This window comes from Tursiops truncatus, chromosome 11, assembly GCF_011762595.2.
Source record: "Tursiops truncatus isolate mTurTru1 chromosome 11, mTurTru1.mat.Y, whole genome shotgun sequence".
Classification (NCBI taxonomy): domain Eukaryota; kingdom Metazoa; phylum Chordata; class Mammalia; order Artiodactyla; family Delphinidae; genus Tursiops; species Tursiops truncatus.
Window position 1 is genome coordinate 21,766,528 of NC_047044.1, and position 25,581 is coordinate 21,792,108.

General features: G+C 37.4%; 1 long non-coding RNA gene across 1 annotated transcript in view; it reads left to right on the plus strand.

The window, feature by feature from the left end:
- The first annotated feature begins 4,168 nt into the window (after positions 1–4,168).
- LOC141275830 (uncharacterized) overlaps positions 4,169–25,581 on the plus strand; it is a 44,492-nt gene continuing 23,079 nt past the window's right edge. The window contains exon 1 of the long non-coding RNA XR_012324241.1: positions 4,169–4,307. This is a non-coding gene — a long non-coding RNA (uncharacterized lncRNA). The remainder of the gene's footprint in view (positions 4,308–25,581) is intronic.

The window sequence follows — 25,581 nt, forward strand, 5'->3', positions numbered from 1 at the left end:
AGTGAGTTAATTTTTCTTCTTGTTTGTTTTTTTCTTTTGATAGTGAAGTATGGTTTATAAAGATAACAAATATCAAAAGTAAAACATGATTAATTGTGAAATTCACCATGCAGATAATCTGTTTTTCTTTTCTAGTAAACTGTGAACTTTCTGAGGGCAAGGATTATGTCTTATTTGTTTTTTTAAATCTCCAGCAGTTAGCACAGTCCTAGATGTATATGATAGATGCCCAATAAATATTTGCTGACCATTAATGCCTTATATAAGAAGTAAAGATCTTGTAAAATGAAACAAATTCCAGTTTTTAGAATATATTGAAGAATCAGTAATATAAAATTGGACCTTAATTTTATCCTAACCTGAAAAGAGTAACCTTAGTATATTAGTTAGCAGTATTCAGCAAGGAAGTGTGTTGGGTGGGAACGCATTTACTTCTAAGTGACTGAAAACCCAATTAGCAGTGACTCAAACAATCAGAACTTTAATATTTGCTTAAGAAGCCTGAAGAAACTGGTCCTGGGGCTATTTGAGCAGCTCAGTGATACCATCTAGGTCCCAGGCTTTTTTACCCTTCTGTTGCCATTCTTGGCCTGTTAGCTTTTTGAGGTAAGAGGCTTACTGCCTATGGTTACAACATGCCTGCCCCCTCCAGACATCAAGGCTGCATGCAGAGAGAGGAAACCAAGGAAAGCCAAGGCTCTTAAAAAGCCTCTTTACATGTCTTTTCTTTGAAGAAAAAATATTTTTCCAGAAGCCTCCCAGCAAATTTCCCCTTATATCTAACTGGCCAAAACCTGAGTCATATCTCTAGGAAGCAAGCAAAGGAGTAAAGTTGTGGGAATGACTGTGGATTAGTTAAACAACAGTTTATGCCACAAGTAGAAAATACACATATATTACAAAAAGATCTCATGACAGGAGATCAGGACCTCCCCTGATAACGTCAGGGGAACCAAATTATAAAGACCCTTCTAAAAAGATCACTGATAATATTGGGGTTACACTGTTGCATAACTTATTCAAACAGATGAACCATCACCTGTCAATCACTTTTAGAAGAACTGACGAACCTTATTATTTTTTCTAGTTTTTATAAATTAAACAGGCTGTGTCTTTATCACAAAGCTATTTTTATTTTTTCTCCTTCCTTTCAGGAGTCCTATCCAAAGAAGAGGAATTACACTATGGAAATTGTACCATCTGCTTCTCTGGATACATTTCCTTCAGAAAATGAGAATTTTCTATGTGATCTCATGGACACAGCAGTTACAAAGAAACCTTGCTCCTTAGAAATTGCAAGGGCCCCTTCTCCAAGAACTGGTAATATTTCTTACTGACATTTGGACCAATTCAATTTATATGCCTGCATATGTGAAGATGTGTCATTAATATTTAGATTTCCCACAATATTTAAAAAATGAAAGTGCCCCAATATAGTCACGATGATTTTTACTTTTATTTTTTTGCATTTTGAAGTGAGTCCAGGTAAGTTAGAGCATTTTTGATGTGAAGTCTCTTAACTTCTTGACAAGACCCTCATGGAGATGGTTCTGTCATGGTGAAGACACTGAAACATTTTAACAGTGAAAAACCTTCTAGGTCAGATACAAAACATTGGGTCCTTTAGAGTTCATAGCAAATTTGGTAGCAAGAGTATTTCAATATACTTTCCTGCATCCTATCTGCTTTCAGGTTATCAAAGCATACTCAGCTACTTTGTGTATTTTATCTCTTTTGTGGTATTTTCAGATCCATTGTTTTATTTTTTGCATTATAAACTGGTGAGCAAGGCAAACAAATATTATGCCTATTTTACTGATAAGGAGATTGGAGCTAAGTGTCTTATTTAAGATCTATACATTGGGGGGCCTTTGCTTGAACATGAGTTTTTGACTACCATCATGTTTGCATTCTGTTCCTTTGCCACTGCCTCTAAGAAAGAATGCACAGTAGTTAACATGAAAGCTAATGAGGGAGGAAACCTTCAAGTGGGTGGTCAGCATATTCAAAGCTGCAAAGAAGTTGATAGGAGAAGTTCTGAGGAGAAGCTTTTTTTTTTTGGTTTGATAATCCAATTGCTGCCTATCTTTGAATAGTAAGTTTAAGAAGTGATGTGATAAAACCAGATTTCTGGAAGTTAACAGTGAGACACTCGGAAATGCAAAATAAGGAAATGGGATTGGAGAATACAGGTTACCCTTTGAAGAGGATTAGAAGAGATTTGATGCTAACATGAAAAGAAAGTGGTATGAAGGAGAAGTGGATAGTTTAGTTTAGGATAAGTAAGACTTGGTCAGGTTTACAAGTTGGAGGAATTTGCTGGTGGAGAGCAAGAGATTGAAGACAAAGAGTAAAAAGAGAACTGAATAGGTAGAAATTAAGACTGAGCTAGTCTAAGAAAACACAGACATTGCTTCTCTCAGAGAGAAGAGAAGATAGAGCATTATGAATACAAAGAAAATAGGTACTTCCATATGGGTTCAATTTCTGAGTACTGTAAAAGGTTATTGACTGAAAAGAAGAGCTAGATGTTGAGAAGCGTTAAAGTAAAATTCAGATATACCATTTTAAGTAATAGGGTATGGTACTTTATAGAAGTGAACAAGTAGATTTTTGAGAAGCATTGAGGCCAGGGTGTTGTATGAATCATAAGCATGCAGAAAGAATATTTTAGGATGAGGTAAGAGCATAATCATGAAAATAGTTAGTTTATTGAGCATTTACTGTGTGCCAGATACTATTATAAGTGCTTTATATACATTATTTCACATAATCCTTACAATGCTGTAAGGTAATAATGCCATTATTCCCAATTCACAGTGAGGAAAGTGAGGCACCAAAATATTAGGTAACCTCCCAAGGTTACGTGTTAACAGCGGATGGTTCTGGGACTTGAGCTTGTGTTGTCCACTTGTACTCTTAAATACTATCTATGTTAGTTATGCTGCTGCATTATATTAGGAGATAAAGTGGAATAGAAAGTGTGAACCAAGTACTGAAATCGTCAAGAAATGTGGAGGTATGCCTGGAAGTCCACATATGATAACAATAAAATCAGAAAAAGTATGTTATAATAGGATAGCATAATCATCAGATGAGCAGCAGATTTCGGATGAAAGTAGAATAGTGAGTGATTCAGAAGCAATCATGGAGAGTGAAGACAGTGCTGAGAGATGATAAGAATGTGAGTTGAATGAAAGATCTTCTGTAGGAGAGGTCATAGGGGAAAATAGTGGGGAAATCAGGGGCAAAGCTCAGTTAATGTAGGAAAATGGACGGTATATAAGTATGAAAATTTAAAAGAGCCTTAATTAGGGAATGGGGGTAAGGGTGTTAAGTTAGGGTTGGTGGAAGCAGGAATGAAAGCATTGTGTATTCATTAAACAATCAAAAACGAATTGAGTTCCTTCACATGCCAGGCATTGCTTTGCATGCTGAGGATACAGGGATGAAAAAGACATGGACCCAGGTAACAAGGCTAATAGGCTTAGAAAAACTCTCCTGCTGAAAACCAATAGACGTGCTGGATAAAAATACAGAAAAGGAAAACTTAAAAGCATCAAAAAGGTGACAGGAAGATTATGTAAAGCGAATAACATTTAAATTAGGAACTTCTTTTTATCAGTATATTAGTAAGAAATAATCAGGCAGTACATTGGTGAAGGTGGGAAGCCAGTGGAGCATTAAAGCCACTTTTGTCTTGAGGGAATTTGCTGAACCTGCTGTTGAACTTTGGTGCTCAGTCCTCTATGGATTTGTGTACAGAAAACAAATCTCTGTGCCTGCTCAGCATGAGGATTCTAACAGGAAATCCTTCCTCCATAGAGCTAGGAGCACAGGGGCTACACCCTCACAGTAATCAGAAATAGTCCTGCCTCATAACCTTCATTCTGAGGAGACTGCAAGGTCTGAAAAGATGATTTGTTGTGAGCAGAACAAGGGGAGAAATTCCTGAGGAGTTGTAACCATGAGCTGGTCCTCACACAGGTTTGCACCCAAAACGTATCATCCATATGGTCTAAAAAACATCAGTCCATGAATTTAGTTTAAAGTAATACCCTCAGTCATCAAGCAGAAGCAAATGTAAACGTCTAGAGAGGAATGTATTATCTTCCTAGGCCCCAAATAATTCCTATAAATACTTTTGCAATTCAGATGATCAGTTTACAAAGATTAAGCCTGAAAGAAAAAGATCCCCAAACAAGAATCAACAGAAATAAGAACGAACAGATACACACCTGAAAGACTTCACATACTGGAATTATCAGATATAGACTATAAAATGACCATGCTATTATAAATAAAAGGTAAGCTTGAAGGTATTTTGAGGAATATAAGATGGCAGATATTTTTGCTGTCATTTTTGGAAAATATAATCCTGCACAGTCTGCCCTCTGGTCACAATGATTTATATCCTTTTCCTATGCAAATTGCACTCATTTTTTCCCTCAGCATTCCCAAACATCAGCTCATTACTGCATGAACTCCCAGACTAGGTTCAGGTATGTGTGAGTCGTCCTGGTGCAGTTCTTATGGTATAGGTCCTTGACTACCTTTGCTCTTGGCAATGATGACCTGTGAACTAAAGAGACAAGTTACCAGTCTCCTGTCCCATAACATATAAGAGTGGGAAAGGCATAGGAAAACCACAATTGACACTCCCATTCAAACACAGGGAAAATAGGGCATGCAGCCATCACTAGTCTGTGGGAATTCTGAATCTAATCAAGCACAGTTACTTGATTAAGGCTTAGTACAATGGAGTAGTAATTGGTTTCTCTGGCTCTTGGTTCCACCCTCCAAGTCATTCTTCTTTTTCCATAAAAAGTAAACCATGTTTACAGCTCAGTATCTTTCTCACTTGCTTACTGTCTATAGAAGATTAGGGGTCAAAAGACCTCTTTTCATTTTTTATTATCTCTTTTCATTTTATATTACAGAGATAATCTACTGATCTACTTTCTTTTAAAACTTTGTGGACTTCCTGTGTTTCAATTTATACTCCATTAGACAAAAGCTTATATTTCAGATAAGTTTTTCTCTGCCTTGTGCTCCTTATAAGAATTCTGTGAGACAATGTCCTTGAGGTTCTTAGGAACCCTGTTATTAAACAAGGAGGATCTGTGAGGCATGCCCTTAAATCCTTAGACGGTCTTTTGTCTGGCTTAAAGTTTCTACGTGGCACTACCTGAGATCTTTCTTAGGTCTTAACATATGATCTTGTATCTCACCCACATTTGGTCATTGGCCTTATTTCTTTGAGGATTGTTTGCCATTTGGAGCAGCTAGAAATGAGAAACCCGTTTGGTTTTGTACCCAGAAATTTCTGGCCTCTTTGTATTTAGTGGGTCATTCTTTAGTTCCTCTCTCTACTGGCATGTTATCGTGGGCAGCCAGATGAAGCTGGGTTGACTTTAAATATTCTGCCTGGAAATCTCTTTAGCTAGATCATAGAATTCATTTGGTTCAGTTTCTTTTCTCAGTGTTATTGCAGAAGTCAATGTTGCCAAACTTTCCTCTACTTTATAAATGACTCCCTGCCTTTAGGTTCCAATTATTACATTTGCTGTCCTATTTAAGCCTTCAGCAACAACTTTCTCATAGCTTTTTAGACTTCCACGAATCCTCTCCTTGGCCTTTAGCCTTTCACAAGCACTCATTTTGAGGCTCTTCCAGCTTTTGCCTGCTGCCTCGTTCACAAAATTAGTGCCATGTATTTTAAATTTTTATTATGGCAGCACCCTGTTTTCAAGTATTAGAATCTGTTCTGCTTATTGATTGCTATATAACAAACCACCTCAACACTTAATGTTTGAGCATTTATTCTGCTTATAAATCTGCATTTCGGGAAGGGCTTGGCAGGGATAGCGTCTTTCTGCCCCAAGTGGTATCAACTGGGGCAACTTGACTGGGGGCTGGAGGATCTATTCTCAAGACCGATCCTTACTCATGTGGCTGGAATGGCCTACTTGGACTTCAGCATGGTATGTAAAAGTGTTCCAAGAGGAAGTATCCTAAGAGAACGAGGCAGAAGCTATGTTACTCCTTATAACTTAGCTTCAGAAGGCAACATCGCTTCCATTGTAGACAAGAGCCTGCATATATTTAACTGGAGGGAATTTAATTCCCCTTCCCTTTTATGGAAAAGTGTTATCTAAGTCATATCGTAAAAAGATATTCTTACAGATACATTTGGAAAATACAAACTTCAACAATGCCTGCGTTGTTCGTTGTTATTGTTGTTTTCTAAGTGGGATAAGAGTTAATTTGCATGGGTACATAATTTTCCCCAATTGTGTTCAATCATTTGGATTCAGTATAAAAGAAACCAATTTACTCAGCTGACCCAGGCTTAATTTATAATGATTGGTGGTCTTTGTACTTTGGGCTGTGATTGTGAATCCTAGGGTTGAGGGAGTCCAGAATTAAAAATGGAAGAATTTTTTTTTAATGATAGGAATACAGATGAATATGAGAGTCAGAGCAGTTTCTGTTCCAGTTCTAGATGGAACCTTATCAAGTGAACCTCACAAAATTCCCCTCCATAAACAACATAGCAGGTAGAAGGGAGCATCAATATAACTGTCATCTGGCTGGATGAGGAAACAGCTCACGTCTTTTCCTTCTGTTGATTCCATTAACCTGTACCTTAGGTTTTGCCTGGATCCAGTTACTTCCAAGTCTCTCATTCTGCTATGCTTAGCTTTGCCTTCTTAGGACCAACTAATTAAGCTCATGAACTTAGGGGAAGTTATGGACTTCTCTTAGAGTTACTGATGTTTTCCCTTTGTTAGTAAGTCCCTTATTATCTAAAGGTAGGACTTCTAGAAGAGGAGACCTCTCTTGATGCACATGAGTCATTTGGAGGCCCTCAGATTGAACTGGGTAGGTAACTACCCTACAGTTCCTCACTTAATAAACATTTATAGAGTGCCTCTGGTGTTCTAGGTCTCATGCTGCATGTTTCAGAAGAAACAGAGTGAAAGGTAAAAGTCCTGATACTTAGGAGCTTAGAAGTGTTAAAATTAAGGGTAATAAGTTCAATGAGAGAGGTGAGCGTAAGGTGTTCCAGGAGAGTAGAACAGGAGGTAGTGCCTGATCTGAGCCTCAAAGAAGGAAGAGTTAGATGAATGAATGGGAAATATATGGCTCTCTAGGCCAGGGAATAGTGTGTCCAGAAATTCAGATGTGTGGAAGAACTGCTGCATTCACAGACTATGCCCAATATAGCATGGTTAGAGCATAGAATGAGACTAGGGAAAAATGCATTAAAAAAGAAGTGACATGCTGAAGGTTGGATAGCAGAGTCAAACCACTGACAGACTTTAAGGAGGGACATGATAGATTTTTGTGTTTTAGAACGATCTCTCAGGAAGCAATGTGGGGGATAGATTGAACAAAGGCTAGAGGCAGGAGGATTAATTAGGAGATCAATGTGCAGTCTCAGCAGAAAATGATGATGGCCAGGAGAAAGCCAATGCCAACGAAGAGGGGGAAGCGGGAACAAAGCTGAGAGGTATGTAGGAGTGAAGCTCATCCCTTCTCCCCGTGGGATTCTGCCATTTGGAAAATAGTAGCCAAGGGAACTAAAGAATTATATCTTAGGGTATGTATTCTACAGTTTTTGGTTAACTGTGCTGGATAACTTGGCTCAGTTTTACAGACAAAATGAGGATTTCTACACATACAGGAACTGCATTCTGAAGCTTTTCCTGGAGAGAAAGAAAGACAGTGAGGAATAGAGAGAGACAAAGATAGAGATGGAGAGAGTGGAGGGATGACCATTTCTTTAGAGGGACGGTGATAAGTTGATTTGTGCCCCCATCCCCCCTACCATAAAGGTATATTGGAACCCCTAGTACTCCTAGTACCTCAGAATGTGACCTTATTTGGAGAATTGGAGACAGGATCTTTATAGAGATCATCAAGTTAAAATGAAGTCTTTAGGTGGACCCTAATCCAACATGACTCATAAAAAGGAAGACACAGACATGTGCAAAGAGGGAAGACAGTGTGAAGAGACATGGGGAGAAGATGGCCTTGTAAAAGTCAAGGAGCGAGGCCTGGAACAGATCCTTTCTTCACAACCCTCAGGAAGAACTAGTTCTGCCAACACCTTGATTTTGGACTTCCAGCCTCTAGAACTGTGAGAAAATACATTTCTCTTGTTTTAAACACCAGGTTAGTAGCAGCCTGAAGAAAGAAATACAGGGGCTGTAACTGAGCACACAAACTCAATACCTAGATGGGAGAGGTGAATTAGGGTATTGGGGTCTACAGGGGCAGATCATGCCCGGACTTGCTTGTCTCAGAGGCTGTGCAGCCTGAGGGTCTTGGCTGTAACTGCTATTGTCATTCATGGGTATGCAATATGTATTTTTCTCAGAAAATCAGTTAAGTATGGATGTTAGTTCCCTCTCTGTGGTCTCTTTTACTTATTAACTAGATGAGCTAGTATAAAACAGGTCTCATCCTGACCACAAGAAAAAATTTTTTGTCATATCAACTGGTTTAATTTAAATACGAAAGCAACTTATTAGTAAATCTGTATTCAACAAGATTTTACAATTAAACCAGAAAATGAAGCATACTCCTGCAAGGAGCATTTTACTCATGCCTCAATGACTACATATTTATATAGAATAAAGAATATTGCTCTAGTACTAGGCTCATTAAATAAAGATGAACAGAAGTCCAGTCCTTGCTTGGTAAATTTTCTAAGACTTATGTTTACTCAGTCAGTATTGAATCATATTTATTTCCCTTATTGCATTGAGCAAAGTACCTTACGTAATCGTAGTGGTGACTCAGTTACATAAATGAATGAATCATTAAATGAGTGAATGAATGAATGAATATCACCCTTAAAATAAAATGGCTATGATAGCAGAAAAATCCCTTATGAAATAGTCAGGTGCCATCAAAGATAGTGTTTTCTTATCTGCCTTTCATTTACACAGGGGAGTTTTTCCATTTTATGGTTACTAGGCAACCTGTTATTTTGAATCACTTAGTACGGGCTTTGCTTACTATGGATGCTCAATAAATCCATTTTGATTAATGAGCAATTTACAACAACACCAGTGAAGACTGTTCCAATCCTGTTGGATAAGAATAAATGATCTCTGATAAAAAGGACACAATCAATAGTACCATGCCAGGATAGTGTGCGTCTCGGTTACCTTTATTCAATTTGCTAATGTGCTCACTGAACTATGGTCAACCTGAAACAAAAATGTCATGTGGTGAATAATCCTCCACACCTCACTAAACCTCCCCCAGTATCCTGAAATAGGTCGTAGTGTGAGGGTGGTTCTATAACTTATTTATACCAAAATATTTTTTGAAACGGTGAAGCTTTCTTAATTCTAATGCCAAATTTTTGAAATTAAAAGAATTCAGACTGGACTAGGGCTAATGTTTATCTCTGCTAAGCAAGTGGGTAGTGTCAACATGAGTTCTGTGGGTATGTTTAACTCATTTAAGATAGCAAACTATCTTTAAGCCCCTTGAAAGCATTCTTCAACATACAAACACTGGCCTTGCTGATAAGAACCATTTTTATCAAACAGCAATTATTTATTTGCCATTGTCTCTGTGCTCAGTGCTGTCTTAGCCATTTATTAAGGCAGATCTCTGCGTGGTAAATTTGTAACCCAGTGTTAGTTTATAGAAGGGCAAAGAGAGAAAACTAGGGCAGCAGTACCTGCAGTGAAATCCTGGTAAATTAACCATTCTTTCATCCATATGGACAGTTAACTAATTTGAAAATGTAGTCATCTCAGTTTGATCAAATTGGGGGAAGTTTGTTTTATTTGGAAAACTACGTCCTAAACAAAAAGAACATTATCGCTTTTTTTCCTCAAACCAATTCTACTTGTTCTATACATGAATAACATGAATCATAGAATCATAAGATTTCTAAAAATACAATGAACTCTTATTAAAGTGATTATGTGGGGGATATAAGCTTTTTCTGATGTCATATATGGTATCCTGTGGAACAGAGATTCTCTGCAATGTCAGAATATGTATAATAATGAGGTAAACATTCATTAATTCATAAATTCATGCTCACCAAATTCAAGCAGGCCCTCCACACTGCATCTGTCCACTCTTCCTTTACTCTCCTCAAACCTCAGATACTTTATCCTACCTTGTCTCTTACTCTCAGCAGATGACCTCATAGTTTAATTAATAAAGAAAATTGGAGCAACAAGGACCTAATGTATGGCACAGGGAACTGTATTCAATATCTTGTAATAGCCTATAATGGAAAAGAATATGAAAAAAAATATATGTATGCATAACTGAATCACTTTGCTATACACCTGCATCTAACACAACATTGTAAATTAACTGAACTTCAAAAAATATGGTTAAAAAAAAAAGAAAATCAGAGCCATCAGGTGGAAGTTTAACGTCCTCCACCAAGTCTACAAGTACAACTGCCCCTGTACCTTCTCCTGCCTATTCCTCCTGTTAAAATAGAGGGTATTTTTCTCATGCTATGTATGGAAGGTCAGCTCCAACCTCTGTGCTCTAAGTCTCTACCTTCCCAGTAATTTGACCCTTTCATTCACTCCTTCTCTCTCCTGTGGTTTTTGTTGTTGTTTTTTTAAAATTTATTTATTTTATTTGTTTATTTTTGGCTGCGTTGCGTCTTGGTTGCTGCGCGTGGGCTTTCTCTAGTTGCGGCAAGCAGGGGCTACTCTTCGTTGTGGTGTGCAGGCTTCTCATTTTGGTGGCTTCTCACGTTGCAGAGCAATGGCTCTAGGCACGCGGGCTTCAGTAGTTGTGGCACACGGGCTCAGTAGTTGTAGCTCACGGGCTCAGTAGTTGTGGCTCATGGGCTCTAGAGTGCAGGCTCAGTAGTTGTGGTGCACAGGCTTAGTTGCTCCATGGCATGTGGGATCTTCCCGGACCAGGGCTCGAACCCGTGTCCCCTGCATTGGCAGGCAGGTTCTTAACCACTGTGCCACCAGGGAAACCCTCCTGTGTTTTTAATTGTCCTTCCCTGGGCCATGCACAGTAACATTTAAATCTGTTTAAGTTCTTTTTTTGTTTTTTTTTTTTTTTGCGGTACGCGGGCCTCTCACTGTTGTGGCCTCTCCCGTTGTGGAGCACAGGCTCCGGACGCGCAGGCTCAGCGGCCATGGCTCACGGGCCCAGCTGCTCCGTGACATGTGGGATCTTCCCGGACCGGGGCACGAACCCATGTCCCCTGCATCGGCAGGCGGACTCTCAACCACTGCACCACCAGGGAAGCCCTGTTTAAGTCTTTTTCATTTGAAAAACAATAACGAACAGAAGAAGCAACTAATAATGAAAGCGACAAATAAAGAACTAAAAAGTTCCCTGATCCCACTTGATTCCTCAGCTGCTATTCTTCTCTCTATCCCCTTCACATTCTTAGTATGTTCATTTTCTTCCTTACCTTTCACTTCTCAGCCCACCTTGTCAGGTTTCCAGTCCTCACTGCTCTGTTGAAAGGTGCTTTCTAGGAGGCCAGTGCCTCATCCATTAGGCTACTGGGGCTGACGAAAGGTGCTTTCTAAAGGTACCAATGACCTTGATGTCACAAAATCTAAAGGACATGTCTCAAACCTCATTTTTCTTCACCTCTCAGCAGCATTTCACGGGTTAGTGACACCTCCATCTTGACATCTTTTCTTCCCTTTGCTGTCCAAGGGAGATTTTCATCTTATGCTGTTCTCTCTATATATTGACAGCCGATATTTTTCTGTAAGGTTCTAAAAGTTGGGAGTTCCTCAAGGCTCAAAGTCCTCCCTTTTCTATTTACTTTTCCCTCTTCCTAAGTGATCTCATCCATAGTATGGCTTCTGTTACAGTCAACATGCTGAAGACTCCCAACTATTTCTGGTCTAGATCACTTCCTCTCAATTCCAGCCTCATCCATCTGTCCATCTATTGAATGTCTCCACTTATATGTCTCAAAAATACCTTGACCCCAAAATTACACTTATGTCTTTCCTTCCAAACTTGCTCTTCATGCAGGGTTCCTTCTCTTAGTAAATGACTTAATCATTCATCTGATTGCAGAAGGCTGTGTGTCATTCTTTCCATCTCCATCTTCGTTAGCTTCCATATTCAATCAGTCACCAAGTCTTGTGGTTTTTAACTGGAATAGGTTGTAGGGTGAGGGTAATTCTGTAACTTACTATTGATCCCTAACTACTTCTCAAATCTATCTGCTTCTCTTAATCTCTACCATCACCAATTACTCTTCTGGATTATTTTAATAATAAAATATTATTTGCCTATTTGCCTTCCTTGAATTTATTATTCATGTTGCAGCCAAATCTGAGTGCATCACTCCTCTCTTAGTGACATGCCACTGCTCTTAGAAAGATGACCCAAATCCCTAGTAAGGTTCAGAAGGCCCTGAATAAGGTGATATATTTTTTTCCTTTTCATTTCACACAATGTCCTCATGTCACACCAGTCTCTACCTTTCCAACTGGCCCTCTTTAGTTCCTTTTAGTTCTTTAATAGGGGCAGCTCCTTTCTATCTGTGGGCCTTCACATGCCTGAAGCAATGTCTGTTTCTACTGTCCCTTTTCCTTCTCCTTCTCCCAAGTAAATAACTTGTATTATTATTCAGGGAAACCCTCTTTGTGGGAACCCACACATACCTGTGCCCCAGACTAAGTATGTATATGGATGCCTCTGTTTTCTAATTTTTTAGCACCTTCTAATTTTATTTTCCTTTAGACCCCGTAGTTGTTTTTATTTTTTTATTTTTTATTTTTTATTTTTTTTTGCGGTATGTGGGCCTCTCACTGTTGTGGCCTCTCCTGTTGCAGAGCACAGGCTCCGGACGCGCAGGCTCAGCGGCCATGGCTCACGGGCCAAGCCGCTCCGCGGCATGTGGGATCTTCCCGGACCGGGGCACGAACCCGTGTCCCCTGCATCGGCAGGCGGACTCTTAACCACTGCGCCACCAAGGAAGCCCTAGACCCCTTAGTTTTGATTGAGATTATGTAATTATTTTGGGGTTACTTACTGTAATATCTGTTTTAGTTTTTTGTCTTGTAGAGTTTACCATCTTGCCTGTTCTCCAATTGCAACCATAGTTTCTAGCAAAATCGCTGCCACATAAAAGACACTCAGTAAATATTAATGAAAAAATAATAATAGCTAATGTTATTGTCTACTTATTTTATGCATATTAACTTATTTAATCTTAAGCTATATATGAAGTAAATAGTTTTATCATTACTATTTTGCAGAAAGGAAAACAAGGCACAGAAAAGCTTGGAGCTTTTTAGAAAATGGCAGTGCTGGACTTTGCATACAGGATATTTTACTCTAGAGATCATATTCTTAACCGCATTCACAGTTCATTAATTATTTATTTAGTTAAACACGTGATTCTGAGTTGTTTTTTTTTTTGATTTGCAGGATAAATCTTGAATTTCTCCTTTCAATAGAAAGAGTTGGAAACTTGTTTAGTGGTTTGGGATAGAGCTGTATTGTGCCCATCTGTGAAGTGGTACTGAGGAATGTTCTAATCAGTCTAAAATAAGTGGATGAATTGGAGACAACCCCAAAGTCAAAACAAGTGAATGCCTAAGTAATAATGATAAAAGGATAAAATCATTAAAAATAATGTTTTCAAATAATATCTACTTATTCAAATTTTTATAATGGCACATAGTTGCCCCTGAATAAATAGCTGTTGAATGAATGAATGTCTATTTACCATTTGATACAAATTTGGTTGCAAACTAATATTATGTGTATGTGCAAGGAAAAAAAAAAGACCAGGAAGATATCATAGTCATTTTACTATCTCTAGATGCTAGGATAACATGTAATTTTATTTTTTTTCATACCTTTTTTTATTGTCCAAACTTCCTACAGTTAACACATACTGTTTTTATAATTAGAAAATTAAAAATAGCTTAGTCATCTAGAAAGTTAAAGTAGCTCATGTCAAAACAATTCCCATTTATCTAGTTAATGTTAAACACGTAGGTGATTTCCATCTTTGACGAAAGAAAGTTGAATAGGCTAAGGATGGATACTGTCTATAAAATACTGAAACTTCCTTGCAATAAACCTTTATCTGTTAAAGATTGGTTTTTAACCTATGGTTTTGCTCATATTCAGAATATTTTAATTTAGATTATCTTGTTTGGTGGACTGGTTGAACACTTGACAAGAGTTATTCTCAATGCTTGTAAAAGAGAAAATATTATTATAGCTCATGGGAATTTACAATTGTGCAGTTTCAATCCACTCTGATGATTAAGCTGTTATTTCTTGGACTCCCTTATTAATGTTCTGTTTAGCAGCTTCTACATATAGCATTAAGTTGGAAATAACATTATACTAAAATTATAGTCTTAAAGAAATCTTGTATAATGCTTATAGTCTTATATTTAAAATCTTTTTTTTTTCTCCCTACGCTGTCTAGACATGTCAAATTCATCTACTGGCAAGCTCACTAATTCATTTTACAGTCTTTTCCATAGAGGCTGTGTTATTAATGTAATATTACACTAAGACTGCTAGTTCTCTCTTTAGGGACTCCTACACTCTTAATTAAGTAACATTAGCAAAATTAACTGCCACCCAACTACAGTCACATTATACATTTAAAAAGTAACCATTTTACATTAATATATTTTATACTAGATTTTATCCAATATATTACATTTTACATTTGTATTACAATACATAAATCTGAGAAACTCATAATAGATTGTTTTGTTTTTCTGTTGGTCTCTCAGAAGTAGTTTATAACAAATGGAAAAGACAGAAATAGTTTCTTCTTTTGTATTACTTTTGGGTATTGACAGACAAAGTTTGAATAGTTAAGAAGAGTAGAGAATTAAAAGTAATTTTATTTAATCTCAGTCAAGAATTAATGCACTAAAAATTTCCAGATCTATCATTTCATTACGTTTATCATCGTATCTCCTGTTGCAGTAGAGGAAACTGCATCAAAACAGATGAATAATTTGTTGAAAGAGATGAGAATTCACTGTGACTGTCAGCGTATTTATTATTCATAGCTCTTCCCCAGTGCTGCAAAGCACTGTTTAGAACTATTTTCATAAGATTCATTCATTTATTCATTCATTTGTTCCACAACTATTTATTGAGGACTTACTATTTTCCAGGTCCTTAGGTGTATGAGACATGAAGAAAAAGAAAACATATTAGACATGAAAAAATAGGAGAGGTTTTATCTATAATATATTGCTAAATAAAAGCTCAAAGCATTCTAGATACTGGGAGTCAAAAGGACTCAAATAGACCATTATTGCATCCAGAGTTACATATTTTCCTGCCAGAGTTGGCCACATTCATTCTCTGTAGGAGATCCTATTCTGTTCTTTATACACAGAACCCAGAGAAGAAACTGCAGGTGCCATTTAATCACATAGGCTTTCTATGCTTTTAATTTCTATAGAACCATTCAATTCATTACTAGATAGTCATCTAGTGTCTCTCACCTGTGAATAGAGGAAATGAAATGAGAATAAGGGAATGCTAAAAACTATGCCACAAACAAGTCAAGAGAAGTGAACTAGCTAGCATTTCTTTCCATAGAAAATTGAAAAGTACTAAGCAGACATTGTCCAAGGCAAGAATGAGGTTCCTGGATCATCATATCAGGTGAAACATACTTTGATTACTGTAACCGAGTGTGGAAAAATGTGATTCATCTAAATTCTGAGACATAGCAACACAGAAATTTTTCTGAACAGATAAGCTTATTTTGAATATCTTTTAACTAATTGTTTGCCTTAGGAAATCCTGTTGGACTGTTGTTATTTTTTAGTATAATATAAAAATTTTCAACATAGCCACTAATACAATGCTTACTTTTTCTTCTAGTAGCTTTTTAAAAATAAGTTTATGTTCTCATCATAAAATTAAATAAATTATTTTAGTAATTTTGTGCAAGAAAAGTATTTTCCCCGAATCCTACCTATCAGAGAATCTAATGTTAACATTCTGATTTATTCCTTTCCCACTTTTTTTGTTGTTGTTGCTCTGCACAGCTTTTCCATAATTGAGAATGAACATCTGGTATACATACGTTTGTATTGTATTGATTTTTAAATAAATTATATGTTTTTCTGATCATATAAGTATAATATGACCTGTCAACTTGGCAAGATCTGTCAGATTTATTTTAAAGTGACCCTTCCCCAATTTTCCAGTGTATCAAAACAATGATGAAGGATAAAATATATAATGAGAAAATTATAAATTTTGGCTTTGCTGAAAAACAAAGACAATATCTCCATGCTCAATCAGATCAGAAACACAAAATAGAAAGTGGAATCTAAATGGCAGACCAGCTGGTGACTGGGCCCAGCAATGGGAAGGGTCTGTAGGGAGATTGTATCCCTCAGGGTAATGGAATCTAAAAAGTGCTTCACCTGAAGTGGGAGCCAGAAGTCAGGCCTACTGCTGAAGTGCAGCTAGGGTGTTAAATTTCCCCCAGAGAGTAAGAAAAGTGCACTAAAGAACTAGAGAAACAAATACATTTAATGACTTTTGAATTTTTTTTTTGTTTGTTAAAAGCATTTCCAGTAAAAATTTTAAGAGAAACCACTAAAAATTAGAAACATATTTTTATATCTTCCAAACCAATAATGGAAAATAAAAGAATAAAGGAATCTTTATTAATGATAAAGTCCCTAAATCTGGAAAAAATAAGTAAAGCAAAGAGTAACCCTGGTGAACCAGAAATACAAAATAGAAAATAATTAATGAAAGACAAAGATGGTCATATTGGATGTAATTTAAAAAATCTTACTATGTGTTTTTTACAGGAGTCAAATCTAAATGAAAATGATACAACTGGGGTTAATAAAGCAAAAGATCAAGCAAAACCAACCTAAAGAAAGACGTTGAAGCAATATTATCAACCAAAATATAGTTGAAAGTTAAAAACAAAAGAGTTAAATAGAGGTACGGTATAACAACAAAAGGGTAAAACACAATACCAAGAAGGTTAAAGTCATAAATTTTTTCACACACAGCCTTGCCTTGAAATATTAGAAGCCAAAATTGATAGGACTTTGAATAAAAACTGAAATTCACAATTTGTGTAAGATTTTAATATTACCATATGTCAGAATATTGAAAAATGAAGAAACATAAAAGTGTAGACTGTTGAATAATACAATTAACAAGCTTGATTTGATATCTAGAACTCTGTACCCATCAATAGACAATACATTCGTCTTCTCACGCCAGCATAAACACTTAGAAAACTTGACCGTTTACTAGGTCACAGAGGCAGTCTCAACACATCAGGGAATCAGGCCCCCATCTCAGATTATAGTGTAATGAAATTAGGAATCAACAATAAAAAATGTAAATCATTATATTTGAAAAGTTTTTATCCCCCATTATTGGATGGCTTACAAATTATAAAAGAAATATATGCTGTACTACTGAATTAAAGCCTATAATACAATACATAATTTTATAAAGGAATCCTAATCATTTCCCCCATTTCGCCTGACCTTATTGTTCCCACTTCCTAACCCACCTTCATTTAAACAATGCTAACAGCTCAGTCTATATCCTTTAACTGTCTCCTTACACATACTAGCATGGAAAAGCACAAATATATATATACATATACATTTTGTTCATTTTTACCAAAATAGAATCATACATACCCATTAGTTTGCAACTTTCTTTTTTTTTTTAACATCTTTATTGGAGTATAATTGCTTTACAATGGTGTGTTAGTTTCTGCTTTATAACATAGTGAATCAGCTATACATATATATACCCATATCTCCTCCCTCTTGCGTCTCCCTCCCACCCTCCCTATCTGACCCCTCTAGGTGGTCACAAAGCACCAAGCTGATCTCCCTGTGCTATTCAGCTGCTTCCCACTAGCTGTATATTATTGTAACCATTCATAGAGAGTGCAGTTGTCTGCAAGCAAAGACTGTCTTTTCACTGTTAATCAGCTGTAGAAACTTGTAGGTTCTCTCCATGCAGTCATACAGTTTGAGAGGGCTAGGAGGCATGAGTTCCAGTAGACCAAGAAAGGCCTGGGGCTTTCCTAAAATGACCAGGGCTTCCCCATTCCCCTCACCTCATCTTCTTTTTCACCTTGTACTTCAATGTCTGGTGAAGTAAAGAAAAGAAATAGAGACTGGAATATAGTATGTCACAAATTTCATGATGATGGCAACTGTAATTTGCTATGGCACAGCAAACTGAAAAAGCGTTTGTTGTCTAAAAAAAATGTAAAGATAAGTTAAGTGTAAAATAATGAGGTACATTCAGTAAACGCACAGTAAATTTGATAAGAAATTTGCCCTCAACATTCAAAGAACCTGTGGAAATTACTTGCTTAAAATCAGAATTAAATGTCCAACAAAACATCTTAAAACTATTTTTAGTAGGATCCAAGCTTGTAATTTAAATTTATGTAATACCCCTTTGACTTTCTATTAATAATGCTGAGTCACGAGAGAACTTACTTAAACTGGGCAGACATAGTTTTGAAACTGAAAATATTTAATGTCAAATCAAATCAGTTCTTCTAAAAGTGATGAAAGAATTTTGTCAATGTGGATATAAATATTAAAGGAAAGTTATTGTTAAATTCAATTCAGTTATTTGAAAGATTTTAAATATGTTTAGAATAACTTGGTCATATGAATCTACTTCTTCCACTGTAATTTTTTTTTAACATCTTTATTGGGATATAATTGCTTTACAGTGGTGTATTAGTTTCTGCTTTATAACAAAGTGAATCAGTTATACATATACATATGTTCCCATATCTCTTCCCTCTTGCCTCTCCCTCCCTCCTACCCTCCCTATCCCACCCCTCCAGACAGTCACAAAGCACCGAGCTGATATCCCTGTGCTATGCGGCTGCTTCCCACTAGCTATCTACCTTACGTTTGGTAGTGTATATATGTCCATGCCTCTCTCTCGCTTTGTCACAGCTCACCCTTCGCCCTCCCCATATCCTCAAGTCCATTCTCCAGTAGGTCTGTGTCTTTATTCCTGTCTTACCCCTAGGTTCTTCATGACATATTTTTTTCTTAAATTCCATATATATGTGTTATCATACGGTATTTGTCTTTCTCTTTCTGACTTCACTCTGTATGACACTCTAGGTCTATCCACCTCATTACAAATAGCTCAATTTCGTTTCTTTTTATGGCTGAGTAATATTCCATTATATTTATGTGCCACATCTTCTTTATCCATTCATCCAATGATGGGCACTTAGGTTGTTTCCATCTCCATGCTATTGTAAATAGAGCTGCAATGAACATTTTGGTACATGACTCTTTCTGAATTATGGTTTTCTCAGGGTATATGCCCAGTAGTGGGATTGCTGGGTCATATGGTAGTTCTATTTGTAGTTTTTTAAGGAACCTCCATACTGTTCTCCGTAGTGACTGTACCAATTCACATTCCCACCAGCAGTGCAAGAGTGTTCCCTTTTCTCCACACCCTCTCCAGCATTTATTGTTTCTAGATTTTTTGATGATGGCCATTCTGACTGGTGTGAGATGATATCTCATTGTAGTTTTGATTTGCATTTCCCTAATGATTAATGATGTTGAGCATTCTTTCATGTGCTTGTTGGCAGTCTGTATATCTTCCTTGGAGAAATGTCTATTTAGGTCTTCTGCCCATTTTTGGATTGGGTTGTTTGTTTTTTTGTTATTGAGCTGCATGAGCTGCTTGTAAATTTTAGAAATTAATCCTTTGTCAGTTGCTTCATTTGCAAATATTTTCTCCCATTCTGAGGGTTGTCTTTTGGTCTTGTTTATGGTTTCCTTTGCTGTGCAAAAGCTTTGAAGTTTCATTAGGTCCCATTTGTTTATTTTTGTTTTTATTTCCATTTCTCTAGGAGGTGTGTCAAAAAGGATCTTGCTGTGATTTATGTCACAGAGTGTTCTGCCTATGTTTTCCTCTAAGACTTTGATAGTTTCTGGCCTTACATTTAGGTCTTCAATCCATTTTGAGCTTATTTTTGTATATGGTGTTAGAGAGTGATCTAATCTCATACTTTTATATGTACCTGTCCAGTTTTCCCAGCACCACTTATTGAAGAGGCTGTCCTTTCTCCACTGTACATTCCTGCCTCCTTTATCAAAGATAAGGTGACTATATGTGCGTGGGTTTAACTCTGGGCTTTCTATCCTGTTCCATTGACCTATCTTTCTGTTTTTGCGCCAGTACCATGCTGTCTTGATTACTGTAGCTTTGTAGTATAGTCTGAAGTCAAGGAGCCTGATTCCTCCAGCTCTGCTTTTCTTTCTCAAGATTGCTTTGGCTTTTCGGGGTCTTTTGTGTTTCCATACAAATTGTGAAATTTTTTGTTCTAGTTCTGTGAAAAATGCCAGTGGTAGTTTGATAGGGATTGCACTGAATCTGTAGAGTGCTTTGGGTAGTAGAGTCATTTTCACAATGTTGATTCTTCCAATCCAAGAACATGGTATATCTCTCCATCTGTTTGTATCATCTTTAATTTCTTTCATTAGTGTCTTGTAATTTTCTGCATGCAGGTCTTTTGTCTCCTTAGGTAGGTTTATTCCTAGATATTTTATTCTTTTTGTTGCAGTAGTAAATGGGAGTGTTTTCTTGATTTCACTTTCAGATTTTTCATCATTAGTGTATAGGAATGCAACAGATTTCTGTGCATTAATTTTGTATCCTGCAACTGTACCAAATTCATTGATGAGCTCTAGTAGTTTTCTGGTAGCATCTTTAGGATTCTCTATGTATAGTACCATGTCATCTGCAAACAGTGACAGCTTTACTTCTTCTTTTCCGATTTGGATTCCTTTTATTTCCTTTTCTTCTCTGATTGCTGTGGCTAAAACTTCCAAAACTATGTTGAATAAAAGTGGTGAGGGTGGGCAACCTTGTCTTGTTCCTGATCTTAGTGGAAATGCTTTCAGTTTTTCACCATTGAGGACGATGTTGGCTGTGGGTTTGTCATATATGGCCTTTATTATGTTGAGGAAAGTTCCCTCTATGCTTACTTTCTGTGGGGTTTTTATCATAAGTGGGTGTTGAATTTTGTCGAAAGCTTTCTCTGCATCTATTGAGATGATCATATGGTTTTTCTCCTTCAATTTGTTAATATGGTTTATCACATTGATGGATTTGCGTATATTGAAGAATCCTTGCATTCCTGGAATAAACCCCACTTGATGATGGTGTATGATCCTTTTAATGTGCTGTTGGATTCTGTTTGCTAGTATTTTGTTGAGGATTTTTGCATCTATGTTCATCAGTGACATTGGCCTGTAGTTTTCTTTCTTTGTGACATCCTGGTCTGGTTTCGGTATCAAGGTGATGGTGGCCTCGTAGAATGAATTTGGGAGTGTTCCTCCCTCTGCTATATTTTGGAAGAGTTTGAGAAGGATAGGTGTTAGCTCTTCTCTAAATGTTTGATAGAATTCACCTGTGAATCCATCTGGTCCTGGGATTCTGTTTGTTGGAAGATTTTTAATCACAGTTTCAATTTCAGTGCTTATGATTGGTCTGTTCATATTTTCTATTTCTTCCTGATTCAGTCTTGGCAGGTTGTGCATTTCTAAGAATTTGTCCATTTCTTCCAGGTTGTCCATTTTATTGGCATAGAGTTGCTTGTAGTAATCTCTCATGATCTTTTGTATTTCTGCAGTGTCAGTTGTTACTTCTCCTTTTTCATTTCTAATTCTGTTGATTTGAGTCTTCTCCCTTTTTTTCTTGATGAGTCTGGCTAATGGTTTATCTATTTTTTTTACCTTCTCAAAGAACCAGTTTTCAGTTTTATTGATGTTTGCTATCGTTTCCTTCATTTCTTTTTCATTTATTTCTGATCTGATTTTAATGATTTCTTTCCTTCTGCTAACTTTGGGGTTTTTTTTGTTCTTCTTTCTCTAATTGCTTTAGGTACAAGGTTAGATTGTTTACTCGAGATATTTCCTGTTTCTTAAGGTGGGCTTGTATTGCTATAAACTTCCCTCTTAGAACTGCTTTTGCTGCATCCCATAGGTTTTGGGTCATCGTGTCTCCATTGTCATTTGTTTCTAGGTATTTTTTAATTTCCTCTTTGATTTCTTCAGTGATCACTTTGTTATTAAGTAGTGTATTGTTTAGCCTCCATGGGTTTGTATTTTTTACAGGTCTTTTCCTGTGATTGATATCTACTGTCATAACATTGTGGTCGGAGAAGGTACTTGATACAATTTCAATGTTCTTAACTTTACCAAGGCTTGGTTTGTGACCCAAGATATGATCTATCTTGGAGAATGTTCCATGAGCACTTGAGAAAAATGTGTATTCTGTTGTTTTTGGATGGAGTGTCCTATAAATATCAATGAAGTCCATCTTGTTTAATGTATCATTTAAAGCTTGTGTTTCCTTATTTATTTTCATTTAAGATGATCTGTCCATTGGTGAAAGTGGGATGTTAAAGTCCCCTACTATGAATGTGTTACTGTCGATTTCCCATTTTATGGCTGTTAGTATTTGCCTTATGTATTGAGGTGCTCCTATGTTGGGTGCATAAATATTTACAATTGTTTCATGTTATTCTTGGATCGATCCCTTGATCATTATGTAGTATCCTTCTTTGTGTCTTGTAATAGTCTTTATTTTAAAGTCTATTTTGTCTGATGTGAGAATTGCTACTCCAGCTTTCTTTTGATTTCCATTTGCATAGAATATCTTTCCATCCCCTTACTTTCAGTCTGTATGTGTCTCTAGGTCTAAAGTGGGTCTCTTGTAGACAGCATATATATGGGTCTTGTTTTTGTATCCATTCAGCCAATCTGTGTCTTTTGGTGGGAGCATTTAATCCAGTTACATTTAAGGTAATTATTGATATGTATGTTCCTATTCCCATTTTCTAAATTGTTTTGGGTTCCTTATTGTAGGTCTTTTCCTTCTCTTGTGTTTCTTGCCTAGAGAAGTTCCTTTAGCATTTGTTGTATAGCTGGTTTGGTGGTGCTGAACTCTGTCAGCTTTTGCTTGTCTGTAAAGGTTTTAATTTCTCTATCAAATCTGAATGAGATCCTTGCTGGGTAGAGTAATCTTGGTTGCAGGTTTTTCTCCTTCATCACTTTAAATATGTCCTGCCACTCCCTTCTGGCTTACAGAGTTTGTGCTGAAAGATCAGCTGTTAACCTTATGGGGATTCCCTTGTGTATTTGTTGTTTTTCCCTTGCTACTTTTAAGATGCTTTCTTTGTATTTAATTTTTGACAGTTTGATTAATATGTGTCTTGGTGTATTTCTCCTTGGATTTATCCTGTATGGGACTCTCTGTGCTTCCTGAACTTGATTAACTATTCCTTTTCCCATATTAGGGAAGTTTTGAAGTATAATCTCTTCAAATATTTTCTCAGTCCCTTTCTTTTTCTCTTCTTCTTCTGGAACCCCTATAATTCGAATGTTGGTGCGTTTAATGTTGTCCCAGAGCTCTCTGAGACTGTCCTCAGTTCTTTTCATTCTTTTTTCTTTATTCTGCTCTGCAGTAGTTATTTCCACTCTTTTATCTTCCAGGTCACTTATCCGTTCTTCTGCCTCAGTTATTCTGCTAGTGATCCCATCTAGAGTATTTTTCATTTCATTTATTGTGTTGTTCATCATTGTTTGTTTCATCTTTAGTTCTTCAAGGTCCTTGTTAAATGTTTTTTGCATTTTGTCTATTCTATTTCCAAGATTTTGGATCATCTTTACTATCATTATTCTGAATTCTTTTTCAGGCAGACTGCCTATTTCCTCTTCATTTGTTAGGTTTGGTGGGTTTTTATCTTGCTCCTTCATCTGCTGTGTGTTTTTCTGTCTTCTCATTTTGCTTATCTTACTGTGTTTGGGGTCTCCTTTTTGCAGGCTGCAGGTTCATAGTTCCTGTTGTTTTTGGTGTCTGTCCCCATTGGCTAAGGTTGGTTCAGTGGGTTGTGTAGGCTTCCTGGTGGTGGGGACTAGTGCCTGTGTTCTGGTGGATGAGGCTGTATCTTGTCTTTCTGGTGGGCAGATCCACGTCTGGTGGTGTGTTTTGGGGCGTCTGTGGACTTATTATGATCTTAGGCAGCCTCTCTGCTAATGGGTGGGGTTATGTTCCTCTTTTGCTAGTTATTTGGCATAGGATGTCCAGCACTGTAGCTTGCTGGTCGTTGAGTGAAGCTGGGTGCTGGCGTTGAGATGGAGATCTCTTGGAGATTTTCTCCATTTGATATTACGTGGAGCTGGGAGGTCTCTTGTTGACCAGTGTCCTGAAGTTGGCTCTCAGGGACACAGCAGTGATTCCTAGCTGGAGCACCAAGAGCCTTTTGTCCACATGGCTCAGAGTAAAAGTGAGAAAAAGTAGAGAGAAAGAATTAGTAGAAGTAGGAAGAAAGAAAGAAAAGAAGGAAGGAAGGAAGGAAGAAAGAAAGAAGAAAAGAAGGAAAGAAAGAAAGGAGGGAGGGAGGGAGGGCCGGTGGGAGGAAGCAAGGAAGGAAGGAGGGAAGGAAGGAAAAAAGAAAGAAAGAAAGATAAAGTAAAATAAAATAAAGTTATTAAAATTAATTATTAAAAAAAATTAAAAGAAAACGGACGGATAGAACCCTAGGACAAATGGTGGAAGCAAAGCTATACAGACAAAATCTCACACAGAAGCATACACATACACACTATCAAAAAGAGGAAAAGGGGAAAAAATCATAAATCTTGCTCTCAAAGTCCACCTCCTCAATCATCAAGTTGATTGTGGAGCTTTAATCTGCTGCTTCTGAGGCTACAGGGAGAGATTTCCCTTTCTCTTCTTTCTTCGCACAGCTCCCGAGGTTCAGCTTTGGATTTGGCCGTGCCTCTGCGTGTAGGTCGCCGGAGGGCGTCTATTTTTCGCTCAGAGAGGACGAGGTTAAAGGAGCCACTGATTTGGGGGCTGTGGCTCACTCAGGCTGGGAGGAGGGAGGGGCACGGAGTGCGGGGCAAGCCTGCGGCGGCAGAGGCTGGCATGATGTTGCACCAGCCTGGGTGCAACGCGTGCCATGCGTTCTCCCAGGGAAGTTGTCCCTGGATCCCGGGAACCTGGCAGTGGCGGGCTGCACAGCCTCCCTGGAAGGGAGGTGTGGATAGTGACCTGTGCTCGCAGACAGGCTTCTTGGTGGCGGCAGCAGCAGCCTTAGCGTCTCCTGCCTGTCTGTGGGGTCCACGCTTTTTTTTTTTTTTTTTTTTTTTTTTTGGTCCACGCTTTTAACTGCGGCTCGCACCCGTCTCTGGAGCTCCTTTAAGCAGCGCTGTTAATCCTCTTTCCTCACGCAACAGGAAACAGAGGGAAGAAAAAGTCTCTTGCCTCTTCGGCTGCTCCAGACCTTTTCCTGGACTCCCTCTCTGCTAGCCGTGGTGCACTAAACCCTTCCACTGTATAAAATCTAAATACAGATCATATATTTCCAATGAAAGTTTACTGTCTGAATTGAAATATGCTGAAAGTGAAAATTACACTTCAGGTTATAAAGACTTCGTACACAAAAAGGAATATAACATATTTTATTAGTAATTGGAATAATATTTTGGATAAGTTAGGTTAAACAGATATATTAATAAAATTATTTTT